At 43.7% G+C, this 21,142-nt stretch overlaps 4 non-coding genes across 4 annotated transcripts; 1 reads left to right on the forward strand and 3 right to left on the reverse strand.

Moving 5' to 3' along the window:
- The first annotated feature begins 7,346 nt into the window (after window positions 1-7,346).
- trnal-cag (transfer RNA leucine (anticodon CAG)) lies at window positions 7,347-7,429 on the forward strand. Its single transcript has one exon. It is a non-coding gene; the product is annotated as a tRNA-Leu (tRNA).
- Window positions 7,430-9,841: 2,412 nt separating this feature from the next.
- trnav-uac (transfer RNA valine (anticodon UAC)) lies at window positions 9,842-9,914 on the reverse strand. Its single transcript has one exon. It is a non-coding gene; the product is annotated as a tRNA-Val (tRNA).
- A 439-nt stretch (window positions 9,915-10,353) lies between these two features.
- Window positions 10,354-10,427, reverse strand: trnan-guu (transfer RNA asparagine (anticodon GUU)). The gene has a single exon. It is a non-coding gene; the product is annotated as a tRNA-Asn (tRNA).
- A 10,364-nt stretch (window positions 10,428-20,791) lies between these two features.
- On the reverse strand, window positions 20,792-20,864 carry trnam-cau (transfer RNA methionine (anticodon CAU)). Its single transcript has one exon. It is a non-coding gene; the product is annotated as a tRNA-Met (tRNA).
- Window positions 20,865-21,142: the final 278 nt, after the last annotated feature.

Consider the following 21,142-nt stretch of genomic DNA (forward strand, 5'->3'; position numbering starts at 1 on the left):
ATCCCCAGACACCTGCAGCTGGCCATCCGCAACGACGAGGAGCTCAACAAGCTGCTGGGACGGGTGAACATCACTCAGGGTGTTGTCTGATATCCAGGCCGTGCTGCTGCCGAAGAAAACCAGCATTGTGAGCTCCAAGAGCAAGTAAACCGGCCAAGGCTTAACCTGATAACCCAAAGGACAGGACCAACCTGATTGAAATCTTTGAAGAAGGAACAGAAAGTGTAGACAAGTTTAATGCAGTAGAGGTGATATATTTGGATTTTCCGAAGGTCTTCTATAATGTACCACATTGTAGACTCATGGCTAAGTTCAGAGCACGTGGAGTCAGGTCAGGTGGCAGAATGGATAGTAAGTTGGCGACAAAACTGAAAGCCGAGAATAGAGGTTAAGCGTCACTACTCAGACTGGCAAAAGGTGGGAAGTGGAGTTCCAGTTGCTGGGACCACTGTTCTTCACAATTTACATGAACGATTTGGATTCGGGAATCGGAAGGACAATTCCAAAATTTGTGGACGACACCAAATTGGGGGATTTAGTTAATACAAAGGAAGAATGCATCAAAATGCAAGAGGACATTAATAAACTTGCAGAATGAACAATCAGGAGGTCACACACTGCTTGGATAATAAGAGTCTAAACGGGATAGAGGAGCAAAGGGATCTCGTGGGACAGATACACAAATTACTGAAAGTAGCGACCCAGGTTCATCAGGTCATAAAAAGACAAATCAAACACTAGGATTCATTTCTAGAGGGATAGAGTTCAAAAGCAAAGAAGTTATATTAAACTTGTACAGAACCTTGTTTAGACCAGACTTGGAATACTGTGAACAGGTCTCGTCTCCATATTATAGACATAGGGGCATTGGAGAAGGTGCAAACAAGATTCACAAGGATGATACCAGAAATGAGAGGATATTCTTATCAGGAAAGACTGAACAGACTGGGTCTCGTTTCAGTAGAAAAGAGAAGGCTGAGGGTTGATCTGATCGACGTTTTTAAGATAATGATAGGGTTTGCTGGGATAGACGTAGAGAAAATGTTTCCACTTGTGGGGAGTCCAAACCTTCAGGTAATAAATATGAAATAGTCGCTAATAAATCAAATAGGGAATTCAGGAGAAATTGCTTTACCCAGAGAGTGGTTAGAATGTGGAACTTGCAACTACGAGGAGCAGCTGAGGCAAATAACAGAGGGGCATTTAAGGGGAAGATAGAACAGCACATGAGGGAGAAAGGGATAGAAGGATATGCCGATAGGGTTAGATGAAGTAAGGAAGGAGGAGGCTCATGAGCAGCATAAACGCCGGCATAGACTAGTTGGGCCGAATGGCCTGTTTCTGTGCTGTAGTTTCAATGTAACTCGATGTAAAGGCTCTTTTCAGAGCCACCCTCTGTATCTGTGAAAGGACTGGTTACTGTGTGAAGGGAGACCCTGATATCATGCTACCAGTGTGGCTTTGAGCTGCTTTTGTCTCGTTGTGGACGAGATGAGGTGTTAATGGGACTGGAGTCGGGGCAGTGACCTCAGTCCGGGACTTTAAACGGTGACTTATAGACCCCAGCCCAGACATCACCAGATTTCTTGTATTTATTTAAACTACTTGCCATGCTGGGCTCGTAAAGAATCACCAGAACTGCTCGAATAACCTTTCTACATCTGTGGAATTCAGCGCTTCGCTCCGTTTCTGTTCTATTTTGTTGGATTATTTACAGAACGCATCAAACTCACTGGGGAATCACTGAAATGTAACTCTGTACAGAAACAAATAACAGTGAATTGCCTGGTGCCCAGGAGATCAGGAACATTACTCGCCTTTCGTCCTGTTAACGAGTAAACCGTGTTTAGAGTCCACCGACCCGCTTTGGTTCCATATGGGGGATTAAACAGAGAAATCGGGAGGGGAGGAGACAGTCAGAGTGACAGAGCGGAGAGCGGCCTCTGATCTTCCAGCTCCACCTCCAGTTCTCTCCATCCGACAGTTTCAAACCGTTTATCGATAATAGAACCGAACCTCAGCGCTCCGCACAAACCCTGACAGACCCGGGCTTCATATTCAAGGATTCTCAAAACCCGAAGCTTTCAAATAAGCCCCGTTACAATGAGAAATCGTTAATATTCCTGCCTAAATACAGTCCATTCAATAACAAGTGAACTCGGCTCCTCCATTTCAGTCTGTTTCCCTGTTCTATCTCCCCACACATCCCCTCCCAGACGGGTTCAGCGTTTCACAAACACCTTATTCCAGCTTATTTGGAGAATCTCATGTGTTGGGGTTTGAGTTATGACGCGGAGTTTCTCCGCCAGTGTTACCATCTCACAGAGACTCTCGCCCTGAATCTGTGAAAAGATTATGACCATCAACTGGGACTGGAGCCGAACACATCCCCAGTTACAGTGAGGCCCGGCCCGGACATCTCATTCTCTCTATTTTATATCAGACAGTATCCCACTTTCATGTCCAGCAATAGAGAGAGAGAGAGAGAGACAGTATCAGTCTTACACTTCCGAACTGTGTCCAAATCACGCTCAATATCAGTATCCACCTTCATATACAGCACCAGAGAGAGAGGGGGAGGCAGACACGGTGAGAGAGACAGAGAGAGCGGTGAGACACAGTGACAGACAGACGTTAACAGTATTAGTTCCGGACTGACCGGTAAAGTGCCGTTTTTTCCAGAAAGATTGCGTTGGAGAGACAGAAGATGCAATCTGATCTCTCACTGATATTGTACAAGGGTCAGACACACTATTAATCCCACACTCAGGGACAGTACAGAGAGGGACAGAAACAATGGGTCACATTTAACCCTCTGATGCCTGTTGTACTATCTGCAGTTTTGCAGCTCAGGGCTGTTCGATATTACTCTCAGTGACCTACAGTTTCACTCCGGTTAAATTAATCTGCGACTGTTGCTGCCTGATATTAACCCTACACGGTCCCAGCAAATACACCGACTCCCACTTTCCTCCCATGTTTCTCCAGGATTGGTTTGAGAAATCCTCTCTCAGTCACACATTATCGGGGCCATTAATGAAGAGAATCCATTGGCTGATTTCACAGCCGCTCACTTTATCTCTGAAAGGCTCTTTACCATCAAAAGACCCCGAGAGAAACAGCAGGGATGGAAACATCTAGTTTCATCGTTGGAGATTGTAAAGTCAGTCTGGATTCCAGCGTTAGGCACTGGTGGAATCATATCTGTTTCCCATTCTGGTGCCTGTTCCTGCACTGCCTGTGGACTCCATTCCCTCTGACCTTTCCCCCAGACCCACTTCCTTTGATCAGACTCGGAAAAATTCCAATTTGGGAAAGTTTCCATCGATTTTTGGATTGGGAATTGTGGGCGCCATTCCCTCAGTGAGCGGAAGAAGATGGTTTGAAGCAGCCGGGAATGGAGAGATCACGGCCCCCGCGGGAAGGGAGCAAAGAGCAGCCTCGTTACAGCAGTTCATCGCTTCGGGACCGTGTCCGCGGGTGGGCTCAGAGATCGGCATTGAGTCCGGGGGAAGTTCAGGGGGAGTCCGGGGGGCTGTTTGTAAGAGGCGGAGTGGATCAGGAACTGGTCCCTGAACATGGATTGAGAGGGGGGAAGGGAGAGGTCATTCTCGGGCTGTGTGTGTACAGGGTGTGTCCAGGGGAAGGGAGAGAGAATGGGAAGAACCTGCTATTAAAATCATTGCTGCTTTCTCTCCCCAAACCAGTAATGAATGGCCCTGGTTTATTTCCAGCCTCACCCTATTTATTGTGATTGGATAGTGAAGAGTGGAAACAGAGCCGGACAGTAAGGATGTGGGGAGTTATACAAAGAGCATCTATTGCAGGCTTCAGCTGAGAAGTGTGAAGCTCACATTTTAAACAGCGGCTGTTTGGTTTCGGTTGAACGGTTAGTCCCATGGGAGAGGGGATTAGAAACCTGACCTGTACAAAGATCCCTGCCCCATCGGGTCGTCCCATTCATGGATCGGTGCAGGGGTTGGGCCGTGTCTGGATGTCATTAAATTGTTGTAAAACAGCCCAACACACCTGGTATGCAGAAGCTGAGTGCTGCAGTACTGCAGTGGAGTCAGACACTGACACTGTTTGTATCACTGGATTTCATTTGTGGATATTCAAACTGATCATTAACAGAGATATTAAACTGATCACTTCTGTATTTTCTACCTCACGTGTTCCTGAGTAACAAGAGATAGTTTTCTTTCTCCAGGCAAACCCTGGAACAATCCAGAATAAATGTGATGCTTCCTCCATCCGAGGCAGAAGGAACAATGCAGCCAGCTCCTTCTCACACACAGTCGGTATATTATCACTCACAGAGCACAGAGACACAGACAGGTCATCAGTTCCACAGTCTCAGACAGCAGAAGTAGTCAGTCCCACACTGATCACAATTTCCAGAGACACATTTTCAATCCAACAGTCAAGCAGAGTAGGTGAGGCTGGCACTGTTCCATTCCCCCTAACTCAGTCCTGCTGACAGGTAGATACAAAAATCCCAGTCCAAAATCACACTCTCAGAGTGAAAGGCACTGTGTCAATCTCACAATAGAGCAAAATTAGCTACGAATTAAATACCAGATAGAAATCACACATGGTACCCGATTCAAAGGTACAGAATGAATCCCAATAATGTACCCCGAGATTCAAATTGAATACTAGCCCAGAACTCTCACACATGACTTTAATACATGCAATATCCATTCGAAAAGTGTATCATATGATACAAATTGCACACAAGTCCAAAACTCAGGTCGAGTATCAGATTGAGAAATATTGAAAGATAGTAAACCTGAGAAACAAATTAGATACTTGTTCAGAATGTACTCGTAGAATGAGATTTAAAGATAGATTGTCAATTCTATTAGTGCAGACTGAGATACACATTACATACCAGTCCAAAAATCTCATACAATATTAGATTGAAAGATACGGTGTCAATTCTATTTCTACAGACTGATCTACACATTACATACCAATTCAAAAATGTCACCTTATCAGTTTGAAAGATACATTAATATCCACAACAGTACTCACAGAGATACAGATTTAATAGTACTCCAAAAAGCACACAAATTGTCGGATTAAAACCTGCAGCATCATATCCTAAAGTATGTCCATATTTACCAATTAAACAATGAGTAAAACTATTTAAACATCGAGATATTAAAGCTACAATATTGAACGCCATAATGTAATCTGTACAGAATAATTACGTACAGATACAGAATGAATCTCACATTCAGAGACAGTACCAGAGACACAGAGACACAGAATGACTCCAACTCTCACAGATGCAGAAGGAATCCCAAACTCACATACAGTACAAGAGACTGACAGACACACAGTTAATCCCACACTCACACACAGTGCCAGAGACTGACAGGTACAGTATGAATCCCACACTAACATGCATTATGAGTAACTGCATATTTAGGATGAATTCAACTCCCACATACAGTACTGGAGACTGTATATACAGAATGAATCCCACAATCACATGCAGTATGAGTAACTGCATATCTAGGATGAATTCAACTCCCACATACAGTACTGGAGACTGTATATACAGAATGAATCCCACACACACATGGAGTACCAGAGACTGACAGATACCGAAAGATTCCCACACTAACACACAGTTTTATATAAGGAATTAATCACAAACTCTCACACACACTGCTGACAAGATACAGAATCAATTCCAAACTCACACACAGTATCAGAGAGTGACAGATACAGATGAATCCCACACTCACACACAGTACCAGAGACTGACAGATACAGAATGAATCCCACACTCACACACAGTACCAGAGACTGACAGATAAAGAATGAATCCCACACTCACACACAGTACCAGAGACTGACAGATACAGAATGAATCCCACACTCACACACAGTACCAGAGACTGACAGATACAGAATGAATCCCACACTCACACACAGTACCAGAGACTGACAGATGCAGAATGAACCCCACACTCACACACAGTACCAGAGACAGACAGATACAGAATGAATCCCACACTCACACACAGTACCAGAGACTGACAGATACAGAATGAATCCCACACTCACACACAGTACCAGAGACTGACAGATACAGAATGAATCCCACACTCACACACAGTACCAGAGACTGACAGATACAGAATGAATCCCACACTCACACACAGTACCACAGACTGACAGATACAGAATGAATCCCACACTCACACACAGTACCAGAGACTGACAGATACAGAATGAATCCCACACTCACACACAGTACCAGAGACAGACAGATACAGAATGAATCCCACACTCACACACAGTACCAGAGACTGTCGCAGCATGAAATGGTCCTTATCAAAGTCACAATTGATACCCTATGTGACGACCACCATGAAAAACTAACCCTCCTCATCCTTCTCAAATACAATATCTCACCGTGCTGTTATGCTGTTAGACTAGTTTCCTCTCTCTGCTCTTATTTGGAATGTGTTGCTTTTCCATCTGATAACACTTGATATCATCGTATTATGTTAGTCCACAAGAGGAGATCATTCGGCCCATCGTGCCTGTGCCGGGTCAAACACACGTATTCGTTCAAGATTCGTTCAGAGATAGATTGAGTGCTTTGTTATCAGAAAAATGCCTGAACCCCCACAGTCTACAGCTTTCCTCCTCGCTATCAACCACACGGCCTATTTTTGTGTCACCCGCAAATGTCTTCATCATGCCCCCTACGTTTAAGTCCAAATCGTTCATGGATACCACAAAAATCAAAGGACCAAGTACCGAGCCCTGCGGCACCCCACTGGAAACAGCCTTCCAGCCGCAAAAACACCCGTCGGCCATTAACTTCCTGCCACTGAGCCAATTTTGGATCCAACAAGCCGCATTCCCTTGTATCCCATGGGCCTTTACTTTTTTGACCAATCTGCCATGTGGGAACTTTTCAAAAGGCTTGCTAAAATCCACGTAGACTACATCAATTGCGCTACCCTCATTGATCCTTCTTGTCACCTCCTCGAAAAATTCAATCAGGTTAGTCAGACACGACCTCCCCTTGACAAATCCATGTTGACTGCCCTTGATTAATCCGTGACTTTCGAAGTGACAGTTCATCCGATCCCTCAGAATTGATTGCAATAATTCGAAATGGAGTCTTTCTCCTGCTTGCTGCAACGACAGATCAGGCGGTGAACAATACTCAGGCCCGGCAAGCTCAGTCGGACAGAGCACGAAGCTCTTAATCGTGGGTTCGAGCCCCACTTTCGGCGAGTGCCATTTTAAACTTTTATGATGCTTTCACTGGCCAACAGTGCAGAAATGATGCAGAATGAAACATGAAATCGGTCGTCAGGATGGCCGAGTGGTCTAAGGCGCTGCGTTCAGGTCGCAGTCTCTTCTGGAGGCGTGGGTTCGAATCCCACTTCTGACATTTGTTATCTTTACTGTTGCGTGGAAATATTTTATTTGTGGATTGGGCTGCAGCTGATTTTCCTGCCAAGTCGATTTGCTCCTCCCACAAAAGCAACTGGCTTTGTGATGGAAATGTGACTTGAGAAGTTTCGAACGGTGAAATGGTTGACATATTAATGACCTGGACAAAGAAATAGAACAGCAGTGGGAAACATTTAAAACGGTGATCAATGGAGTCCAGGAGAAATATATCCCACTGAAAAGTAAGAACAAACTAGCCAGAAATGACACACCATGGATGAATAAAGAAATAAGGTCAAAATTGAAACTGAAGAAAAAGGCCCACACTGGACAATAAAGGAGAGGGGGAATGTGAAAAGACTGGGAAAGAAGTCTAAAGAACTATTAGAAAGGCAAAAAGGAATATCAAAAAAAGCAAAGTATTCTGGACACATCAACAGCCAAAGAAAGTTTAGGATAGGAATAGGGTCACTAAGGGATACACACGACAAACTCACAGGCAATGACAGCGAAATGGCAGAAATATTAAATAATCACTTTTCTTCAGTATTTACCAGGGAGACCAGCATTGAGTGCATGACAGTGGAAGAAGAGATCAAAAAAATATAAAAACATTTAAGATCGAAAGGGGGGGAGATAATTGATAATCTCATCAAACTGAGAGGGGAAATTTCCTGTTAGGTGCCTAACCAGAGTTTTAAACCGCTCACCCACGCTAATTTCCGTATTACTGTTCAGATTCATTTCACAGGGACACGATTACTGTGCACCATTTAGAGAGGCTCAGTGAAAGGCGGAAATTGACCTATTAATAGAATCATGGAATAGGACAGCGCCATTCGAATGGCATTCGTCCCATCGTGCCTGTGCCAGCTCTCTGAAAGAGCTGTCCAGTTAGTCCCACTCGCCTGCTGTTTCCCCATAGCCCTGAAAATGTTTCCATTCAAGCGTTTATCCAATTCCCTTTTGAAAACTGTGAGTTAAAAAAACAATATTGAAAGGGGTGCTGGGGCCTCTGCAGCGTCAATGAAGTTATCAAGATGTTTCTTTACACATGGTATGTTGTGCAATCATCCTGAAATATCTTCAATATCCAACACAAATTGAATTGCAAACCTGACGGACCAACACTGGAAAGCAAGTCACGAGTGAACGCAAATCATCTGGGACCCGTTTTCAGCCTCACGGCACTTTAAGTAAAGTGAAATAACTTTGCATTGAAAAGATTTGGAACTTGCATCTGTGCCTTTATCTGTTCCATTTCTTAAAGTTGCTGGTGTCTGATGATGTACACGCCTCTGCTCCCTCTATTAAACAAGAAAGGAGGTGTTTGACGATGACGGGACCTGTTGGTTATGAGCTCATCCTTTACATTGAGTGGGTTCACGTCCTTTAAACGGCGTCAACTTTAGCCCAGCGGTGAACTTCACAACAAACAAGTTCATCACCGTCTCACCGCGGGCGCTGACTGACATGTTTATTGATATTTATTTCAGACCTAAATAAATAGTAACCGTGATTTGAAATTTGCACTAAGTGATTTTTAGGTAGTCGCCTTTAAATGTTTCAAAGGCGACTCCTAATTTATGATCGTCCGCCATTTCTCCAGCCGTTTTGAAAACAAAACATGTCTCTGCTTTTCGCGTCTTTTTTCGAAAGGGAAAAAAATATATTTCCCGTGACCTCTGAAGGATGTACAAGTACATTTCAGAAAGCTGAAGCAAGTTCACCGAGCTTAAATCGTCTGGCCACGTTAAAGGCGCTATATACATATATATAAATATGTATATATATATGTAATATATGCAAGTCGTTGCTGTCTGTTTCTGTGGCTGTCTTTTTTATATGTGTGTCCATCTGCAGGTCAATTTTGAATCAATACCAGTGTTCGTGTCAGTTTGTTGCATGAAATAAATGAGAGTATCAGGCGCTCCCCTCCCTGCCATTGGGTCGGTACTGAGTCAGGGTTTAGACCAAACTTCTGGGTTTTTTTGTGAAAAAGCAATTAAAACCTTCATTCGGGAATTATCCAGTCTCATGTGAGCGGTGAAAGAAACACTGACCCCGATGTGATGTGAACACGCAGCCTTTTGATCTGGAGTCAGACCTTTGCACCACGCGCTCTGAAGACAGGATCCTGGATGTTATCATTTATATGAATGTTTCTCAAACACCGTTTCATTTCTCCCACCTTGGTTGAATCGATGGGGCTTATCAAATCTCCGCCAGATCCCACCGGGAATGAGACAGTATTGGAAGCAGCCTTCACCCCCACGATCACGCTGGCTTTCATCGCCTGCTCTCAGCGGACTGCATTAACAGGGATGGGAGATATGGACTTTGTTCATATTATTCAGCAATGTGAATCGTTAAATATTTACTAATTTTTAATGGGGACAAGGTTTTAAAATGTTTCCGCCTGGTTTCGAACCGGGGACTTTTCGCGTGTAAGGCAAACGTGATAACCACTACACTACGGAAACCTGATACTGCAAACTCCGTGTTAGGGATATAACCCCTCAGCCAAACTAATTTCCGTATTACTGTCCAGGAGCTCATTTCACAGAGATACATTTCCTGCGCTGTATTTCGGAAGGCTGCAGAGAAGGATCGGTGACGATGGTCAGGCGGGGAATCCCAGAGCATCGCGCCCACACAAACATTTCACTGTTTTTTTCATGTGCCTGATATCCGATGGCAGTGTAAATTATGGCGAATCAGGCATGCTCAGATGACATTGTTCACAGAGTGTTTTCTTGCAGCCAAATCACACATTAGAAAACGTGCAATGAGATGAAGAGATCGGAGCCATTTAAAGTGCTCCCAGTTACTGCAGATCAGGAATTAAAACCTGGCACCGGCTTCAGGTCGATCAGAATGAGACAATGAATCCGAAAGTGGGAAGAAAAAAAGCGCAATTTTCGTCCCTGGGTGGGCTCGAACCACCAACCTTTCGGTTAACAGCCGAACGCGCTAACCGATTGCGCCACAGAAACCGCCCGGTGCTTTTTCTTGCAAGATACACTAAAGCAGCGTGTCACCGAGCCAAAGTTACATGTTGCAGGCACAGAAATGCAATTGTCCACTATCAGTCTTACTTTTCCAGAAATAAATGATGGGACATTGTTTATGGAAACATGGAAACGGTCTGGTCTCACTCACAGCATCGATATCACCGCCAACCAGCTCTCCTGCAACCGGCGCGCCCACCGGTGCTTTGTCTGTTATTGAGTCGGACTATGGGAGAACCTTCACCACACGGACTCCAGCGATTCGAGTAGGCGGCTCACCACCACCTTCTCAAGGGCAATCAGGGATGGGCAATAAATGCCGGCCTCGCCAGTGACGCCCACAACCCATGAACGAATGAAGAAAAAGTATTCTGAGCGTCCTGACGCTGTTATCAGGTTTTGATGCCTGATCTGCAGTAACTGGGAGCGCTTTAAATGGCTCCGACCTCTTAATTTCACCCACAACATCAGAGTAACTGTTCCAGGGGGACATGCCGACTCAACTGCGTCTTGGCCGCCTGTCTGCTCAGTCCTTTATTCGTCTCCAATTCCGTTTCCCAAAGCGTATCTACAGATACACAAAGCTCTTTGTCATTTCGGTTCCTTTCGATTTGTCCAGCTCCCGATTGGCAATAATTTGCAAACCTGGTTGCAGCCCTCCGCCTTCCATCGTGTCCAGGGATGGGTTATGTGGAGAGACTGGAGAAGCTGGGATTGTTCTCCTTCGAGCAAAAAAAAAGGTTAAGGGGAGATTTAATAGAGGTGTTCAAAATTATGAGGGGATTTTGATAGAATGGATTGGGAGAAGCTGTTTCCATTCGCAGGAGGGTCGATAACCAGAGGACACAACCTGCATTTATATAGCACCTTTAATGCAGTAAAACCTCACAAAGTGCTTCACAGGAAGAGTTTTTGAACAAAACTTGACACTAAGCCACATAAGGAGATATTGGGACAGGTGACCAAAAGCTTAGTCGAAGAGTTAGGTTTTAAGGTATGTGTTAAAGGAGAGAGAGGCGGAGAGGTTTAAGGATGGAATTCCAGAGCTTAGGGCCTAGGCAGCTGAAGACACAGCCGCAAATGGTGGAGCGATTAAAATCGGGGATGCGCAAGAGGCAAGAATTGGAGGAGCACAGAGATTTTTTTTATTCGTTCATGGGATGTGGGCGTCGCTGGCGAGGACGGCATTTATTACCCATCCCTAATTGCCCTTGAGAAGATGGCGGTGAGCCGCCTTCTTGAAACGCTGCAGTCCGTGTGGTGAACAGTGCCGTTAGGAAGGGAGTTCCAGGATTTTGACCCAGCGACGATGAAGGAACGGCAATATATTTCCAAGTCTGGATGGTGTGTGACTTGGAGTGGAACGTGGAGGTGGTGTTGTTCCCATGTACCTGCTGCCCTTGTCCTTCTAGGTGGTAGAGGTCGCGGATTTGGGAGGTGCTGTCGAAGAAGCCTTGGCGAGTTGCTGCAGCTGCAGTGCATCCTGTGGATGGTGCACACTGCAACCACATTGTGCCAGTGGTGAAGGGAGTGACTGTTTAGGGTGGTGGATGGGGTGCCAATCAAGCGGGCTGCTTTGTCCTGGATTGTGTCGAGCTTCTTGAGTGTTGTTGGAGCTGCACTCATCCAGGCAAGTGGAGAGTATTCCATCACACTCCTGACTTGTGCGTTGTAAATGGTGGAAAGGCTTTGGGGAGTCAGGAGGTGAGTCACTCGCCGCAGAATACCCAGCCTCTGACCTGCTCTTGTAGCCACATGATAGGGTGGGGTAGCGAGGTTCTGGTGGGATTTGAAAGCAAGGATGAGAATTTTAAAATCAAGGCGTTCCCCGACAGGCGGTTTGACTGGAGCGTCACACCGTTCCCTCCCGTCTTTACTTCCACATACGTACATTGGGACAGGGCTTGGGCGGATTTTTCTGTGTCTCACCCGGGGCCGCTGAGTCTCCTGCAGTCCCCACGATCACCAACTCACCCAGTTTGTAAATTTAAACCGGAACAAGTGCCTCGCAAAGGGCAAGAGATGAAGGCAAGGCTGGAACCTCTGGCAAAAAAAAAATCTCTTGCCCACCAGCGAGGTTTGTGTACCTGAATCGCTAACTCTTCTTTCAAAGTTTTGACATTCATTGGACGCCACGCGGCACCGACAGACTTGTCTCTTGCACTCACAGTGAAGCGGAGGGCCCTTTTCCCTCGCACGCCAGCAATTGTGATATCAAGAAAAAGATGGCGGAGAAATTCTCCATTTCAGCGAAAATGGAGCGCTGGGGTCCGCTCATGAGTGCAGCGTAAAAGATGCAACTCGCACCCACGATCCCGAGGGGAATGCCTCTCCCGACTGAGCTAGCCAAGCCTGAGGAAACTGTTACTTCCTTGTCTGTTGTTGCAGCGAGCCGGCTTTTGGCTCCGCTCCAAGGGTTCAGTGCAAACCATGAAACAGGTTCTCCTGAATTCCATGGTGTCGAAGGCAATCGAGTAACAAGTCGAGCAATGTATTCCGCTCAATCATTGATAATTCCATTCAGATCTTCTGCTTTTCAGCTGCACTTCCCCAAAACATTGCAAATAATTTTGCTGAGTATTTGTTTCGCTTGTTTAATATTTTGTTCTCCGGTTTTGCCAGATTAACATTTCATTTCAATTATCAATGACAGGGAGCAATGAACAATGAACGAGTGACCAAAGTTCCGTTTATTATTAAAAAGCAGTGATTCCGAAATTATCCAGGCTGATATGAATGGTAAGATAAATAGTGATTTCGACATGATTTCAATACGCAGCCTTCAGAAACTGGAGTCAGACGCGCTGCCGTTTCTCCACGGGGTCTACTGATGGCATAGATTATATATGTATAAAAACTTATTATATCCTTAAATATATATGTTTGATGCAGTGTTCCCTTGTGGTTGGGAATAGTTCATTGCACAAAAATAATTCAAGTCTGTGAGACATTTAATATTTTTTTTAATCGCCATTAATACGTTCTGTTGCACACTGAAGGAAATGTTAACTTGTTTGCCAAGTGACAATTAAAACGTCAATAAATCTTTGAGCTTTGCATGTCATGAACTTTTATCCCTTCCCATTTTACATACTGTATTTTAGGAGTCTGCTTAAAAATGTTTAGTGCTTATTATACAAGGAATCCGGTGCAGCCGCTGTTAAATTTAAAAAGGTTTGTCGCCCCTTTCACGCATGAACAAACTCGACCCTGGAGGTTTATGGGGAGCAAGTCCCAACAAAATGTTTCCCTCCGAGGTCAAATCGGTGACTTTCTGCGTGTAACTGGTGAACATGATAACCGCTACACTACGGAAAGGACAAACTTGTCGGTCTCAGGTCTGAAGGAAGTGTCTCGGGGAAACATGAACTGCCGAGTCTCTTCACACTGACTCTTTTCACGAATATTTCATCGATCGAAACTATACAAGTCACAGGGAAAAATGTCAAAGTCATTTAACTCCCGAATTAGCCCCAAAATCAATCAATCTCAGTTTTGCAATGTTCAATTGACCCCCGGCCTCAACAGCTTTTTGGGGGTGAGTGTTCCAGATTTCCACTCCCCTTTGTGTGAAGAAATGTTTCCTGACATCACTCCTGAACAGCCGAGCTCTAATTTTAAGGTTACACCCCCTTGTTCTGGACTTTCCCCACCAGAGAAAATAGTCTCTATCTGCCCTGTCAAATCCTTTAATCATCTTAAACACCTCAATTAGATCACCCCTTAATATTCTATACTCAAGGGAATGCAAGTCCAGTCTATGCAACCTGTCCTCATAATTTCTTATCAAGGATAGCCACCAAAAGGGGTTTTACGATGGCTTTTGAGTGCATTGGCTTTTGCCAATGGGCATGTTGGTCCAGGGTTATGATTCTCGCTTCGGGGTTGTTTGTCCAAATATGTGAGAGATCCCGGACGAGCCCTTATTTTACTTTTGATCTTGAACGTCCAAAGACAGAAAAGTACCCAAATCACCTCACATGAGTGAAACAATTCCGATGTTTCATACCATTACCTAACACAACTGCCCAACTTGGTTCTGATGAAAGGTCATTGAGCTGAAACATTAACTCGGTTTCTCTCTCCACAGATTCTGCCTGACCTGCTGAGGGTTTCCAGCATTTTCTATGTTATCAGAGTATCACTTCCCTCATCACCTAACTACAATCCTCCACTATATGTCGCCTTATGTTGCAAACAGGCTCCTTCCACACAGCCACGTGTTCTGCAGAATGGGGTTTATCTCTCACCAGTACAGCCCTTTCCCGCTGCGTCAGTATGGAATTATACGGAGCAATCGTACAGATGTCACACCTCTCCTGCTTCCCTGTGAAGCTGCTAAGACGAATAGCACACAATGCTGTCTGAAACACATACACACCAGCTCTGAATAATTTAAAGGCCTTGTTATGATTGTCAGAGAATTGTTTGTATCAAAAGGATAATTAAACTTACGAGTATTATGATATCAGCTGCAGTCCAAGAGTTTCTGGACTTCAGAATCTACTCGTCTCTATATTAAACATATGCATGCATATAAAATGAAGCAAATCTGTCTTATGATTGTAGTTTCATTCTCCCAACAGAGATTTATACTTCCTTACTTAAGAGGCAAAAGCTAAAGGTTTGTATTACTTCAATATAAAGATTAACTCTTTCCTTACAATACAGATACCCCAAACTAATATAACACCTCAAATTGATCAAGTTTCTCAAACTAATACAGTACCTCAAACTAATACAGTACCTCAAACTAATACAGTACCTCAAACGTATAGAGATTCTGAAACTAATATAATATCTCAAGCTAATACATCATCTCATACTAATACAGTACCTCAAACAAATACAACACCTTAAAGTAATACAAACCGATACAGAACCTGAAACTAATATAATACCTCAAACTAATACAGCATCTTAATCTAATTCAGTGGCTCAAACTAATAAAGTACCTCAAACGATAAAGAATCTGAAACTAATATAATACCTCAAACTAATACATCATCTCAAACTAATAAATACCTCACACTAATACAGTACCTCAAACCGATACAGAACCTGAAACTAATAGAATACCTCAAACTAATACAGCATCTCAATCTAATACAGTATCTCAAACTAATAAAGTGCCTCAAACTAATACAGTATCTCAAACTAATACAGTACCTCAAACGAATACAACACCTTAATCTAACACAGCACCTCAAACTGACACAGATTCTGAAAATAATATAACACCACAAACTACAACAACACCTCGAATTAATACAGCACCTCACACTAATACAACACCTCACATTAATAGAACACCTCAAACTGATACAGCACCTCAAACTGATACAGCACCTCACACTAATACAACACCTCACACTAATACAGCACCTCACACTAATACAGCACCTCACACTAATACAGTACCTCACATTAATAGAACACCTCAAACTGATACAACACCTCAAACTGATACAACACCTCAAACTGATACAGCACCTCACACTAATACAGCACCTCACACTAATACAACACCTCACACTAATACAACACCTCACACTAATACAGCACCTCACACTAATACAGTACCTCACATTAATAGAACACCTCAAACTGATACAACACCTCAAACTGATACAACACCTCAAACTGATACAACACCTCAAACTGATACAGCACCTCACATTAATACAACACCTCACACTAATACAGCACCTCACACTAATACAGTACCTCACATTAATAGAACACCTCAAACTGATACAACACCTCAAACTGATACAACACCTCAAACTGATACAACACCTCACACTAATACAACACCTCACACTAATACAGCACCTCACACTAATACAGTACCTCACATTAATAGAACACCTCAAACTGATACAACACCTCAAACTGATACAACACCTCAAACTGATACAACACCTCAAACTGATACAACACCTCACACTAATACAGTACCTCACACTAATACAACACCTCACACTAATAGAACACCTCAAACTAATACAACACCTCAAGCTAATACAGTACCCCAAACTAATATATTACCTCAAATTAGTACAGCATCTTAAACTAACACAGCACTTCAAACTAACTCAGTGCCTCAAACAAATACAGTACCTCAAACAAATACAGTACCTCAAACTAATACAGTACCTCAAGCTAATACAGTATCTCGAATTAATACAATACCTCAAACAAATACAGCACCTCAAACTAATCGTGTTCCTCAAACAAATACAGCACCTCAAACTAATAGTGTTCCTCAAACAATAGAGCAACTCAAACTAATAATGTTCCTCAAACAAATACAGCACCTCAAACTAATAGTGTTCCTCAAACAAATACAGCACCTCAAACTAATAGTGTTCCTCAAACAATAGAGCAACTCAAACTAATAATGTTCCTCAAACAAATACAGCACCTCAAACTAATAGTGTTCCTCAAACAAATACAGCACCTCAAACTAATAGTGTTCCTCAAACTAATCCAGCACCTCAAACGAATACAGTACCTCAAAATTAATCATTAACTGAAATGTCAAAGTCCGAACAGGACAAGCAGGTTGACCTTGACAGGCGGCGAATCTGTTAAGAGGATATTAAGCTGCAGGAGGAAGTCCCGTTCAGGAACTGCAGTTGTATTCAATTAATTTCGAGTCTTTTCTCAACATTGGAACAGAGAAACACGTGGTACGTAATATCACCGCAGGGCCTTCCATGGTCGGCCTAATTCAGTACAACATCCCCAGTACATTTCGTCTCAAGCTCATCACCAGATGCCTTTCAAGTAATCTTTGCTGATTTGTTGCAGTTCAGTTTGGGTTTAAATAGAGTTGTTTCTTTACCAGCATAGCTTTATTGGGGCGAGGGGTATTTGAGTTTGTACCGGGCAATTTGTAGGTGCCCATTGCTAATTGATCTTCAATTGAATCAATATATTTCAATTAAACTATCACAAAAAGACGGACTATTCCTGCTCCCACTCCCCGACGATCCCCCACCCAATGTTCCAACTTACTCCACTTCTCCATCGCTGCTTCTGCCAATCTCCACCTCTGTCTCTAATTATAAATCTGCCGATCATGCTCTCTTTCGACTAATTTTATGTTTCTTTACCTCTTTCAACTATATCCATTGTTCTTTTCACCTTATTAAAATCAATATAAATCTCCTTCGACCGATTCGTATGTATCGTTGTCTCTCCACTGCTTTAAATGTATCTATCTATCTATCTATCTATCTTTCTTTCCATCGATCTATCTATCCATCCATCTATCAATCTTTCTATCCATCTATCTATCTATCTATTGCTCTATCTCACTATCCATCTATCTCTCTATCTATATATATCTCTATCCATCTATCTATCTATCCATCTACCTCTCTATCCATCTATCTATCTATCTATCTATCTATCTATCTATCTATCTATCTATCTATCTATCTATCTATCGATATATCTCCTATCAATCTATCTATCCATCCATCTGTTTAACTATCTATCTATCTATCTATAAATCTCTCCATCCACCTATCTATCCATCTATCTACCTATCCATCTATCTATCTATCCATCTATCTATCTATCTATCGATATAGCTATCTATCTATCTATCTATCGACCTTTATCTCACTATCTCTCTATATTTGTTTCTCCCTCCACCTGTTTATTGCTCTGTTGTTGATTCTATATCGCTTTCTGTCTCTCCTCCTTCATTACTCACATTTTTCAAATAACTTTCTAATCTTTATCAAAAAAAAATGCGACATTAATGCATGAGCATGAGGTAAATTAGCCAATTACAAGGTGGGGTGGACTCAGTATGTTGGTCTGTGAAGACGTCACCGAGCCCTCTTCCTCCTTCAGGCTGCTGATCACAGAAGTCTCCCTGAGCAGCTTCTGGAAGAAGAAACGCGAGCACTTCTCGTCCTGCTCCACGGAGCGGACTCTGGAACGAAAGATAATCTTTGAGGCCCCTTTAACTGGATGGATCACACCGTGAGATCACAAGGTGAGGCCCCTTTAACTGGATGGATCACACCGTGAGATCACAGGATGAGGCCCCTTTAACTGGATGGATCACACCGTGAGATCACAAGGTGAGGCCCCTTTAACTGGACGGTTCACAGCATGAGATCACAGGATGAGGCCCCCTTAACTGGTCGGTTCACACCGTGAGATCACAGTATGAGGTCCCTTTAACTGGACGGTTCATACCGTGAGATACGGTCTGTATTGTACTGTATTGCTTCGAAATTGTGAAATTTAGTTTTAACTCTATGTATTCTTAAATTTTATGCAGTAATGTATGTTTTGTAATAAAAAAAATTCACAGAAACTTTCGAATCAAACGGGAATTGAACCTCCACACGTTATCCATTGCTCCATTGGCCCAGTTTTCAAAAAGCATGCAGTAACTCACACTTCCACAAAGCTGGAGAATGAGCAGTTTCCGAGTAAGTCTCGGTCATGCCCACGCGATTCCACGAGTCCGGAAGTGTCAAAAGGTGCACGGTGAACAATCACCAAAGAGAGAGACAGAAGCTGCTTCCTTTCGATCGCTCAGCTTGTAGAGCGGAGGACTATAGTACAATTAACAGATCAAAGTTTGCTGGTTCGAAGTAATAAACTTGCTTTTGGAGTAAGTAGCTCTAGGCCATTCTCTTAACTTTACAGGCAGCCTGCGGCTTAACATGTTGGCGCTGAGGCACAGGAGAGCACTTTTCCTTTGTCAAACCTGAAAGCTTTCTGTGTCTGTCAGAACACGGCTGTTCAGATCGAGCATTTGCCTCTGCTCACCAGCAGGGAGTGCCTTTGCGCAACAACACTTCAAACCGCTTTCAGGCAAAAATGTCTTCGATCAGACAGACAGGGCTCTCGCTGCTCCCTCAAGCTCGGGGCCGCTGTTCCTTTCCTGTGATCTCATCTACCTTCCGCAGGCTCGTGCTCTTCTCAGCATCATTCACGATTACTGTGGCTTCCCGTTCTGCTGTTGCTCACTTGCTTATTCTCGATACTACCGATTGGAGCAAAGTATTGATTATCGTCAGGGAGGGGGCCAACCCAAGGCAAGATTTCTCTGCTGATCGTGGAGCTGCTTGGAGGCGAGTGCGAAACAACTACTGTGAAGGGCACTGAATAAAGGGAGCAGTAGCAACATGGATACAGAATCGGCTAAGGGACAGGAAACAGAGTAGTGCTGAACGGTTTTTTTTCGGACTCGAGGGAGGTGGACAGTGATGTTCCCCAGGGGTCGGTGCTGTGACCACTTCTTTCCTTGATATATATTAATGACTTGGACTTGGGTGCACAGGGCACAACTTCAAAATTTGCAGATGACACCAAACTTGTAAGGGTAATGAACAGTGAGGAGGATAGTGATAGAGTTGAAGAGAATATATACAGACTGGTTGCATGGGCGGACACATGGCAAATGACACTTAACGAAGAAAAATGCGAATTCATGCATTTCGGTAGGAAGAACGAGGAGATGCAAAATAAACCGGAGGGCACAATTCTAACAGTGATACAGGAACAGAGAGATCTGGGGGTATATGTGCACATATCATTGAAAGTGGCAGGGCAGGTTGAGAAAGCGGTTAAAAAAGCATACGGGATCCTGGGCTTTATAAATAGAGGCAGAGAGTACTAAAGTATGGAAGTCATGATGAACCTTTAGAAAACACTGGTTCAGACACAACTGGAGTATTATGTCCACTTCTGGGCGCCGCACTTTAGGAAAGATATGAAGGCATTAAAGAGGGTGCAGAAGAGATTTACTAGAATGATTCCAGCGATGAGGGACTTTAGTTACGTGGATAGACTGGAGAAGCTGGAGATTTGAGAGAGATTTTCAAAACCATGAAGGGTTTAAACAGAGTATATAGAGAGAAATCGTTCCCATTTGCAGAAGGGTGAAGGACCAGAGGACATAGATTTAGGGTGATTGGCAAAAGCACCAAAGATGACATGAGGAAAAACGATGGGGCGGGGGAGTGGGACTAGCTGGATTGCTCTTGCATAGAGCTGGTGTGGTCTCGATGGGCCGAATGGCCTCCTTCCGTGCTGTAATCTTTCTATGATTCAAGTCGAATGCTCGCTGAGCAGGTGAGAGATAGCAAGATAGATTCTTGCATTCTCCACTCACCTTTTGACTTGGGTCAATTGTCCAGAAACAAAAGTGGCGTCAGTTTTCAGCGAGCCCATGGTCCATGTACTTCTTAAGCTTCACTGCGTGCTACGGTACAGAGAGGTCAAGGGGCAGCAAATCTTTTGGTGTGCTGCAGGACGAAAAAAATATTGATTTTGGTCTTGAGCAAAGATGGAAAATAAAAGCTTAATGATGCCTTCTCTGAGGATTGAACTCAAGACCTTCAGATTATGAGACTGACGCGTTGCCGACTGCGCTAAGAAGACACTTGATGTATAAATCTCCAGGCAGCTCTATCAAGTAGGACAGTTTGCAAGGTGTAAAATCATAAACTAATCGGCAGTTTGCAAAAACTCTCCATCCAGGTGGAAATCGAACCAACAATCTTCTGAATTTTGGTCAGACACGTTCCCCATTGCTCGACTGGCCAAAGGTGTGTCGAGTAAGTCGGAGCTCACACTCTCACAGCGCTGCGGTATGAGCAGGTCCCGAGTCAGTCTCGGTCATGCCCACGCGTCTCCACGAGGCGGGGAGTGTCAAAAGG

Source organism: Heptranchias perlo, unplaced genomic scaffold (assembly GCF_035084215.1).
Source record: "Heptranchias perlo isolate sHepPer1 unplaced genomic scaffold, sHepPer1.hap1 HAP1_SCAFFOLD_59, whole genome shotgun sequence".
NCBI lineage: Eukaryota > Metazoa > Chordata > Chondrichthyes > Hexanchiformes > Hexanchidae > Heptranchias > Heptranchias perlo.